We start from the raw sequence: 9616 nt of genomic DNA on the forward strand, positions 1-9616 counted from the left end.
TGAGAAGATGTTGCCTGGATGGGGTGTCATGATCTAGGGCAAATTTCTTAGCTTCTCTGGACCTTGCCCTTGAGGGTGATTTTAGTGGTCTACAAGGTAGAGGTAAGTGAAAAGAGCAGGATGGAGAGGGCATCACTAGGTGGGGAGGATAGAAAAATTTGTTCATTGTAACCTTGGGCAAGTTAGGTTACCACCCCTCTGGGCCTCAGTTTCCTCTGACAGAGGTTAGTCTGGATCACCTTTAAGGTCCCTTCAAGCCGGAAACCTCTAGGTCCTACCCAAAGTCCTAACACTTTCTTCTTGAAAATCTATGAACAAAGATTCTTTGATAATTTTAGGGGGTGGGGTGAGTGGGATAGAGAAGAAGGAACAGGCAAGGAATTCAACTGTGCAGGATGACCTGGGCATGGGTGTCACCTTGGGATTGAAGAAAGGTCAGTAATGGGTAAAAACTGTGATGCAGCAAAAAAAGAAGACCTGCATTAGGATAGAATTCTTTGCCCTTTGCTTTGCTCGTTGCTGGCTATGTCACCTTGAGTGAGTCAGATTCCCTTCTCTGGACCTGAGTTTCCAACTTTATAAAGTGAAGGGGCTGACTTGAATAGGGTTTAAAGCTCTAAATATGAATCTCAGCCCCCCTTCTTTCCTCTCTTTCCCACAGGCCTCTGAAAGCCTTGACCCCACTAAGCCCCTCATGTCAAGGACTCCAGAATTGGAAGTGGCAAAGGAATTGGGGTAGGGGAGGGACTGGCAAACAAGGACAAGAATGAAGAGAAAGACAGATGGGAAGAAAGCACAGGAGAGACAGGAAGGAAAAGAGAGCAGTAGAAAGAAAGATCGACAGAGAGAGACAAAGACAGAAAAAGGAGGCAGTTAAAAGAGAGACAGAGAGATCAGAAAAGAGTGAGTGAGGGAGTAAAAATAGCAGAACATTAAGATAATTGCAGCTCACAGCTCTGCCCTCCGTTAGGAATTAAATGAGGTTTTATTACTTTGATTTTTTCTCTTCTGGATCCTACGCGATTGCAAACCTCCTCAAGAAGTTGGGAAAAACTTTTTTCAGGTGGGTGGGAAAGAGGTGGGGGTTGTGAGAGAGAAGAGAAGGGTAACTAGGGTATCAGAGGTCACCTAGAGAAAAGGAATGGGTAATGGGGAAGGAAAAGGCCATGGAAACTAGGGAAGAGGGACAGGGGCTAAGACTAACTATAATGTATTTTGATATTAAAATAGCCTTATGCAAATGAATGCAAAATACCAAGCTAATTCTCTTTTATTATTCATGAAGCAACAACACAGGCACTTTGAGTAAAAGGAGCAAATAAATCCTAGGTACTCTGAAATCTGGTCTTCTAGATCCAACATCCCCCACTCCTCCCTGCCCTATACATTTGAATGAATAATTATGGCTGTGTGACCTTAGGCAAGTCAAATCCCCTCTCTAGGCTTTGGTGTCCTCTTCTATAAAAAATAGAGGTGGACTAGATGGTCTTTCATAACTCTTTCAGTTGTTGATCTCTTTAATTTCTGGCCTTCCTCCTTTGGTAACAGAAGAACCTACAACCACAAACAGTGAAGACTAGTTCGTTTCCTGCCTCTTGGAGGGCAGGGAAGTAGGTTTTGTACTATGTGGCTTCAGAAGATGAGAGGAAGTCTCAGGTCAGTGTCCTGAGATCAAGGGCTGAAGTTCCAGTTGTGACCAGCAGGTGTCAGCAGTCAGCCAGTGTTTCCTACTGTGCCATCATCTGGCGCAGATAGGGCTGGCACCACCTCTGTTAGGAGCTGGGCATCACATCCATGACCTTGGCATCATGAAGCCAGAGTCAGCCCAGGCTGGATGGCAGGGACGTTGGCACACTGCTGCTGGCATGGAGTCCCCTAGAAACCCTAAGCATTGGCTAGAGATAAGCAGCATAGGGAGGGTAGGGGTGGCAGCCAGTCATAGGAACTACTCAGGCTCTGGTGGCCCAGCACCTCCATTGGATACTCTGGAGATTCTCTGCTTGGAACCTTAAAATGAACAAATATTACATCTTCTGGAGACTCATTATTTAGTGGGCAGGGGGAGGATGAAAGCGCTGGGAGAAAAGAATCTTCTTGATGCCAAGGCGATTGAGGGTGCCAAAAGGAGCACCCATTTGGAAAATACTTTGGGGCTTAGGACAGTGGGCATACCTATGGGGGAGCAGAGTTAGACTCTGGGGAAAAACAAAACAAAACAGTATTTTAAAATACATGGGATGAGACTCCCCTCTGGTGGCAGAAATGGGAACAGCGCTCATCTTTAGCCTGATTCTCCCAGGAGGCAGTAGGGAGTAACAGCAGTGCCAATCTCAGAAGAGGACCCGCCCAACTCATTGTGGGAGCATCCTCCGTCTGGGGTACCTAGAAAAAGGTTGACTTCCTGCTTTGGACACTGTCTGGTCCCCTCCAGAGGTGCCAGCTGTCCTAAAGAAAAGAATCCTTCCTTTTGGAGCATCTTTTCCCTTCCTCAACATACACTCCCCTCCCCTTTACCCCTCAACAGCCAGCCTCACACACACACTCCAATCCCGGTCCAGTCGACTGCCTCCATTCCCTGAAGAAGAGGCCTAAAGTTAAAACAGCTGTTAATTTATAAACCAATTTTTCCGTGACTGCTTAATAAATCGCCAGCAGCTGCCATGCCCTCTCCTACCGCCCAGACTCCCGGCCCGGGGGGGGGGGGGGGTGCCTCACAGAGAAGGGAGGGCCTCACAGAGAAGCTCTGAACTACTAAGCCCTACTCTTCCCCTAACATTCTCTATTCTCCCAAGCCCCATGTGGAATATGGGGGCTGGTAAGGGCAGTTCACTGGACTTTAAATTTTAGAGCTCAGATTGAATCTGTCTTACATTGAGAAAGCTAAGGTAGGGATGAGTTCCCTGAAACACTTAAAGATTCTGTTCAGAAACTGGGAGGGGGACTGTGTCTCTCCCCTAAAGGGATCTCTAAGCATCATCTCAGAAGATCTCAAAATTTCAAATGATCTAGGATATTTTGACTTGGGGGGAGGGGGAGATGAATATAGCTCCTTTAAAAAGATTTCACAGAGGCAGAGGCAGGATAAGTAACCTGACAGGTACAGACAATCCAGAGATTGTCTTAACTCCCTTAACTGTCTTGATTTTCAATTTGAGTGTGTGTCCCCCCCCCCACTCCATGCCTGACACCACCACCACCACCACCAAGAATCAAGACATTCACCTCTTTTCCATTTCCATTTCCTCTCAGATCCTATTTTCTTCTCTGTAGTAGTACGGATGGAAAGGAAGGAGAGCTACAGGATTCTTCCCTTCCCTAATGGAGGGAACCCTTCCACTTTTCCCAACCTCACAATGGTAGGCGTTAGTGTTTGGTCCATCAGAACCATCTCTTGGCATAGCTTCTTGGTTTTGACCCGAAATACTAAGGATGAAATAGCTACCCTGATAGCCTCTCTTATTGCTTCCCTTTCTTATCCTATTTTCCAGGAATCTATAAGTGAATCTTGACCCAAGTGAGTATGGGAATTGATCCAGCTCTTGCCTTCTTCAGGCAGGGAGATAGGAACTAGAGATAAGAGAGCTGACATATTAATCTCTACACCCTGCTGTTAAACCTAGTTGCCCATGGGATGGACTAGTATTGTGGTTCTCAAACTTTTGGGTCTCAGGATCCTGTTGCATTTTGTATTTTTTTTAAGTTTTTTTTTCAAGACAATGGAGTTAAGTGGCTTGCCCAAGGCCGCACAGCTTATTAAATGTCTGAGGCCGGATTTGAATTCAGGTACTCCTGACTCCAGGGCCAGTGCTTTGTCCACTTAGCTGCCTCGATCCTATTGCAGTTTCAAAATGATTGAGGAACCCAAAGAATTTTTGTTTATGAGTTCGATTGATATTTTCTGTATTGAAAATTAAAATATCTTAATTTAGTTTTTACTTCCTAGACCTCTAGAAGACTAGATTTCTGGTTTTTTTTGGAGACCTGGAATCACAATGGATCTCAGTGGTGAGGGTCAGGGAGTGGGGATAGGGACTCTCCTGGGATCATCTTTTTTTTTTTTTTTTTTTTTTTTTTAGTTTTTGCAAGGGTTAAGAGGCTTGCCCAAGGCCACACAGCTAGGTAATTATTAAGTGTCTGAGGTCGAATTTGAACCCAGGTACTCCTGACTCCAGGGCCGGTGCTCTATCCACTGCGCCACCTAGCCGCCCCCTCTCTTAGGATCATCTTGCCCATCCTCAGCCTTCAGTTCTATGACATGGAGATAGAGGGAGGGGAGGGGATCTTTCCTGTTGTTTGAGATTCTTAGCTAAGTAGAGTCTACAGCTTTCTTCAATTATCTAATCTTGGTCTTACTTTGCAATCATAAAGTCACTCTTCTTGTCTGACCAAAGATTCCAACCATTTTCTCTTGATTGTCTGAGGGTGGGAGGGAGGAAGGACTGTCATGTTCTCCATTCTATACCACCAAGACTGAACATGAAATTCCTCTCTACTGATCTGCTAGCAGGATTAGAGCAGAGCTAGGCAGGTGGTATATTTTGTGGGTAAGAGAATTGGATTCCTAATCAGGAAATTGTGTGTGAATCCCAAATTCAGGTTTTACAACTTATAACCTTATAATCTTGGGTCAGTCTTTTCTTCTCTCAAGTCCCAAATTTCCTCATATGAAGACAAGGGGATTGAATTAGATGAACTCTGAGATTCCCTCCAGAGCCAAAGAACTCAAATTCCAAACCTCCTGAAACTTCATCTTCTAAGAAGTATCTCCCCTTCCTTTAGGAGACCAAAGCATGTTTCATTTAGACATGGTCCCATTCTCACACTTTGGATTTAGCAAGAGAGCAACTAAAGGTAGGGAAGAGAGTAGGGTTGGGGATAGTATAATCCGTTTATGATATAAAGAAAAGGTATGAGAACCTAGTTTCCAGTCTCAAGGTACTCAGCACCTGCCTGCTCTGTCCTGAGTCCCCTAGGAAAGATGGCAGGTCACTCACTTGAAACTAAGTAAAAGACCCCTGACAATTCTGGCTCACCCACATCAAAAGAGCCTGATTATACTACTCCAACCCATGCCCCTTACTCCCTTCTTGTAATAAAGACAGATCCCCAGGGCTCACTCAATCCTAGGGCTGCTCTGCCAGGGTGCCAGCTGGTGCCAACAAGGACAGGGGCATTGGCTTGATCATGTGGAAACTGAGAGCTGGAGGGTACTCTCCAGGGGCCTAAGGTTGGTGAAGAAAAAGAAAGGGAGGAGGTTCTGTACCTAGGGATCTAGGTGGCACTAAGGACATTGGGCTTTTTTTTCCTCCAGATGACAGGAGCTATAATCATGACAGGCCCTTCGGTTTACTCAACTACCTGAAGTTAGTATTGCCTGGGAACAGGATCTTGGGGATCCCTTTGCTGGCATTCCTCCATCCTGGGCTTCTCTTCCTAACCCAATCCAAATCATTCCTGAGCAAGGGATGCAGACAAGGATTTGCCCCTCACCACCACTCCTTCTTTAAGAGGTAGGTAGGGCCCAGCACCTCCCAGTGTTCCTCTCCCCTTGGATTTAAGGCAGGAACAAACAGCAGCAGTGCTGGGGATCTCCACGCTAATGCCCCTCAGAATTGGAAGAGGAAGCTAAGGGCCCCACCTGAACCAGGCCAGGGGTGAAGAAGGAAAGAATGGAACCCGGCCAACGGCAGGGGAGGCCCGGTTTGGTTCCTGTCCCTGCAGCAGGAAGGCAACGCGGCCCCCAGCCGGCTCCCCACCTCCAGTCCAGCTCGGGTCCTTAGGGAGGCCCCGGGAGGTCACTCCCCGCCACCCATCCTGCTCCCGCCGCCACTGCCCCTTTAAGAGCCCTTCTCGGAGCTGCTGTCCCGGATCAGCCAGAGAGACCATTAAAATTTTATGCGGAATGAAAATGGGCCAGGTCTCCAGCTTCCTCGCTCCCATCCAATGATTTATTACTCGCAAATACCACAGAACTAATTAGTATAGTAATTAATTAATACACATTTGCATATTTGCATGTGCAATTAGTGCAGTGGAGTGATTACTGGGAGAATGAGGGGCCCCGGATTGTCAGATGTGAGTGTGAAGTGGTCTGGAAAGAGTTGGTGGAAATGAACTTTGCGGGGAGAGAGATCGTGGGGAGTAGAAGGGGGGGCGGCTGGGGAGGGGCCGGGGCCGGGGAGCGGGAGGAGGCCAGGGGCAGGGCTGGGGGGGGGGGGCGCCCGGACGCCGGGGTCCGCGGCCCGGCCGCCGCCACACGCTCCCTCCCCGCCCGCCCCCACCCCCGTCCCCCCTCGGCCGGCGGGGATGGGAGGCTCCGCCCGCCCGCGGATGGCACGGCTCCAAGCGTGCCCGAGCCCGACCTGATTGTTATGCATTGTGTTTCTCGTTGGTAGCGGAGCCGGGTGTGATGGGGATAGCGCAAGCTGTTTCCCTGCCACGCGGCGGTGCCACCTTAAAGGGGCAGCATCCTTTCCCCGCCCTCCGCCGGCTCGGCCGCCACGCGCCTCTTCTCCTCCCTCCCCCGACCCCCCGCCCTCTCCCCAAGCCACCCAGGCTCCTTGCTCAAGGAAGCAATCTTCCACCACCCCCCGAAGTCTGCAGGGGGCATCCCAGTGAGCCACGGGGCGCGTGTCCAATAAGCTGGGCGGGGGCGGGGTGCGTTGTGGATCAATTCGGATTTCTCTTTCTAGTACAACTCTGACATTCTTTGCCCCTGGCCTTGGGGTGGGGTGGGGGGAGGGACAGAACATGTGCCCAGTCACAGATAAGCCTTGGCCCAAGAAGACCTCTCATCCTACAAGCAGACCTTCCTTCTCTCTTTTCCCCATCTCCCTGGTCCAGAAATCTATTCGTCTCCCTCCTGCTTAGAATTCAGAGGCAGCTAGATGGCGCAGCGAGCTTAGAGGCAGAAAGACCTGAGTTCAAATTTGACCTCAGGCACTATCGCGTGATAGTCACTTAACCTCTGACTTTATAAGTCCTGGAGAAGAAAATGGTGAACCATTCCAGTAGCTTTACCAAGAACAGGGTCCACGGGACCACAAAGACTCAGACAGGACTAAATAAGAACCTCTAGTTCTAGGGTAATCCCCTTTTTGTCCCCACCTTCCCAACACTATCGTTTTGATCCTTCTCCCATTGGCAGTGTAGTATAATGGAAGGAACAATGGTTTAAGAAGTTCCTGGAAAACATTCTCATACACATGCAAACCCATACACACACACACACACACACACACACACACACAATTACAATTCTAGCTTTTCCACTGAACTGCTGTGCAGCTTGAGTCACTATCTCCTCTCCGTGAGGCTTCACTGTCCTCTTCTGTATAATAAGTATATTGGACTATATATTGGTCTGTAATATCTTTTCCAACTCTGACTTTCTAGGGTTCTCAGAACACTGAGCAATGCCCCTATGGGAAAAAGGGACTTGCAAAGGATGCCTATCGGTCCCCTCTCAGGATAATTCTGTACCTATCCTCAGGCCCTATGGGGTCAACAGGAAAGAAGAGATAAGCAAAGTCCAGAGCTTGGACTGTACCACCCACTGTGCCAATCAGCCATCTGTGAAGGAAGGGGAGGATGGTGAGAGAAAGGAAGATGGTTTCACACTTGTTCTGTTCTCAACAACCCTTTTCCTCCCCACCTTAGGGACTGAGCCAAGAACTCTCTGGTTAATCTGTGACATGCTGGTGTGGCCCCCACTAAATACATCACTGACTCCTGGCAGTTACCCTCCTGCAGACTTAGAATTCTCTGGACATGCTGTCTCTTAGTGAGAGAGGCAGCCCTAGTTGGCCCTAAACCTCTTCTCAAGAAGTTCACTGTGTTCTTCTTTCCCTCATTCTAGCCATGAGTGATATCTAAGGAAGTCTAATAAATTTCAAAATTTCAGTATCAGAACTGGGAGGACTCAGAGCAAAAAAAAAGTCAGTGCTAGAATAGAACATAGAACATAAAATATCAGAACTGGGAGAGCCCTTAGAACATAGAATGTCAGAAGTGGGAGGGACCTTAAAAATGTCAAATCTGGAAGAGCACTTAGAACAATGTATGTCAGAACTATGAAACATTGTTCTTTGGAACACTGAACAAAGTATCAGAATTGGAAGGTATCTTAGAACATAGAACATAAAATGTCATCAGAAGAATATCAGACTACTAGGTAGTGAGTGCAGTGGTCCTGAAGTCTGGAAGACCTGAGTTCAAATACAGCCTCAGACACTTACTAGGTGTGTGACTCTGTGTAAGCAAACCAATTAACTTTTGTTTGCCTCAACTTCCTCAATAGTAAAAATGGAAATAATAATAGCACCTACCTCCCAGGGTTGTTGTGAAGCTACAATGAGAAAAACTTTGTAAATGGCACATTATTATTATCATCATCAAAACTAGGAGGGTCCTCAGAACATAAAATGTTAAAGTTGGAAGTGTCTTGATCATGTTTGTCCTTCATTCTCAAAGATCATGACATCAAGGAGGTGAGGTCCTGAAAAACACACAAATTGCATTTGAGTGAGGCAGTGGTGGTGCTGCTGCTCTGAGTCACTAGCTTCACTTTCTCCTCCATAGCTATTTAGGTCCAGTGGCCAGATACGAGTCATGATAACTGGATATGACCCTGTATGTGAAGCAATCAGGATTAAGTGACTTGGCCAAGGTTACAGAGCTAGGAAGCATCAAGTGTCTGCTACTGGATTCGAACTTCTGTCCTCCTGACTCCAAGGAGTCAGTGCTCTATCCAGTGCCCCAACTAGTGTCCCTAGTATCTTAGCAGTCCACAGAATGTCAGAAGTGACTTTCTCTTACACCTGGAGAGAAGATGTTTTTCTTTTCTTCCTCACTTCCACCTCACAGAATCCCTTATTTCTTTCTAAATTAAGTTAAAAAAACTAAAGTCTATGTAAAGATTTTCCCATTAACATCCCCTTCATCTGCTCAACCTCCCCCCATTTGCTAGTACCCTTCTTCTACCAGACTGGAAGGGTGTACATACATAGGATACCCACTGACCTTGGGCAAGTCATTTAACTTCTTAGTATGTCCACACTGTTGCATAGAAGTTGCTAATAATAGTCCAGATGTTCCTAACAGGAAGCTTTCTAGATGAATGAAACCACAGGTCTAAGTTAAAAAAATTTTTTTCATATATATATATATATATATGTATATATATATACATATATATATATGTATATATATATATACATACCGTTTCTGACAATAGATTTTAAGCTCCTTGAGGGAAAGGACCATTTCCTTTTGCCTTTGTAGCTTTGTACCTTGCAGGTTGAGTGACTATTAAATCTTACTTGATTGTTTGATTTGGAGGGACCTTGAAACAGGAGAATGTCAGCACCAGAAGGAACCTGAAAACAATGGAAAGAGCACTGTTTTTGAAGCGCAGGAACTTGTCTATCTTATTAGCTGAGTAACCTTGGATTAGATATTTTAGTTCTCTGCCCCTATTTCCTCCACTGTAAGATGAGGGGGTTTGAATATATGGTCTCTAAGGTCCCTCTTTTCCAGCTCTAAATCTAACCAAGAGAGTTGTCAAAAACCTGAAATATTACCTTTACAAGGAACAAGGAAATATCCTGACTAGCTA

At 46.6% G+C, this 9616-nt stretch overlaps 1 long non-coding RNA gene across 1 annotated transcript; it reads right to left on the minus strand.

Moving 5' to 3' along the window:
• Positions 1-8282: 8282 nt before the first annotated feature.
• LOC141511355 (uncharacterized) lies at positions 8283-9373 on the minus strand. Its single transcript, XR_012475310.1, has 3 exons — positions 9221-9373; positions 9022-9110; positions 8283-8497 (listed from the first exon to the last, which is right to left on the minus strand). It is a non-coding gene; the product is annotated as an uncharacterized LOC141511355 (long non-coding RNA).
• Between the last annotated feature and the right edge of the window lie 243 nt (positions 9374-9616).

The sequence above is a fragment of the Macrotis lagotis genome, chromosome 2, assembly GCF_037893015.1.
Source record: "Macrotis lagotis isolate mMagLag1 chromosome 2, bilby.v1.9.chrom.fasta, whole genome shotgun sequence".
Classification (NCBI taxonomy): domain Eukaryota; kingdom Metazoa; phylum Chordata; class Mammalia; order Peramelemorphia; family Peramelidae; genus Macrotis; species Macrotis lagotis.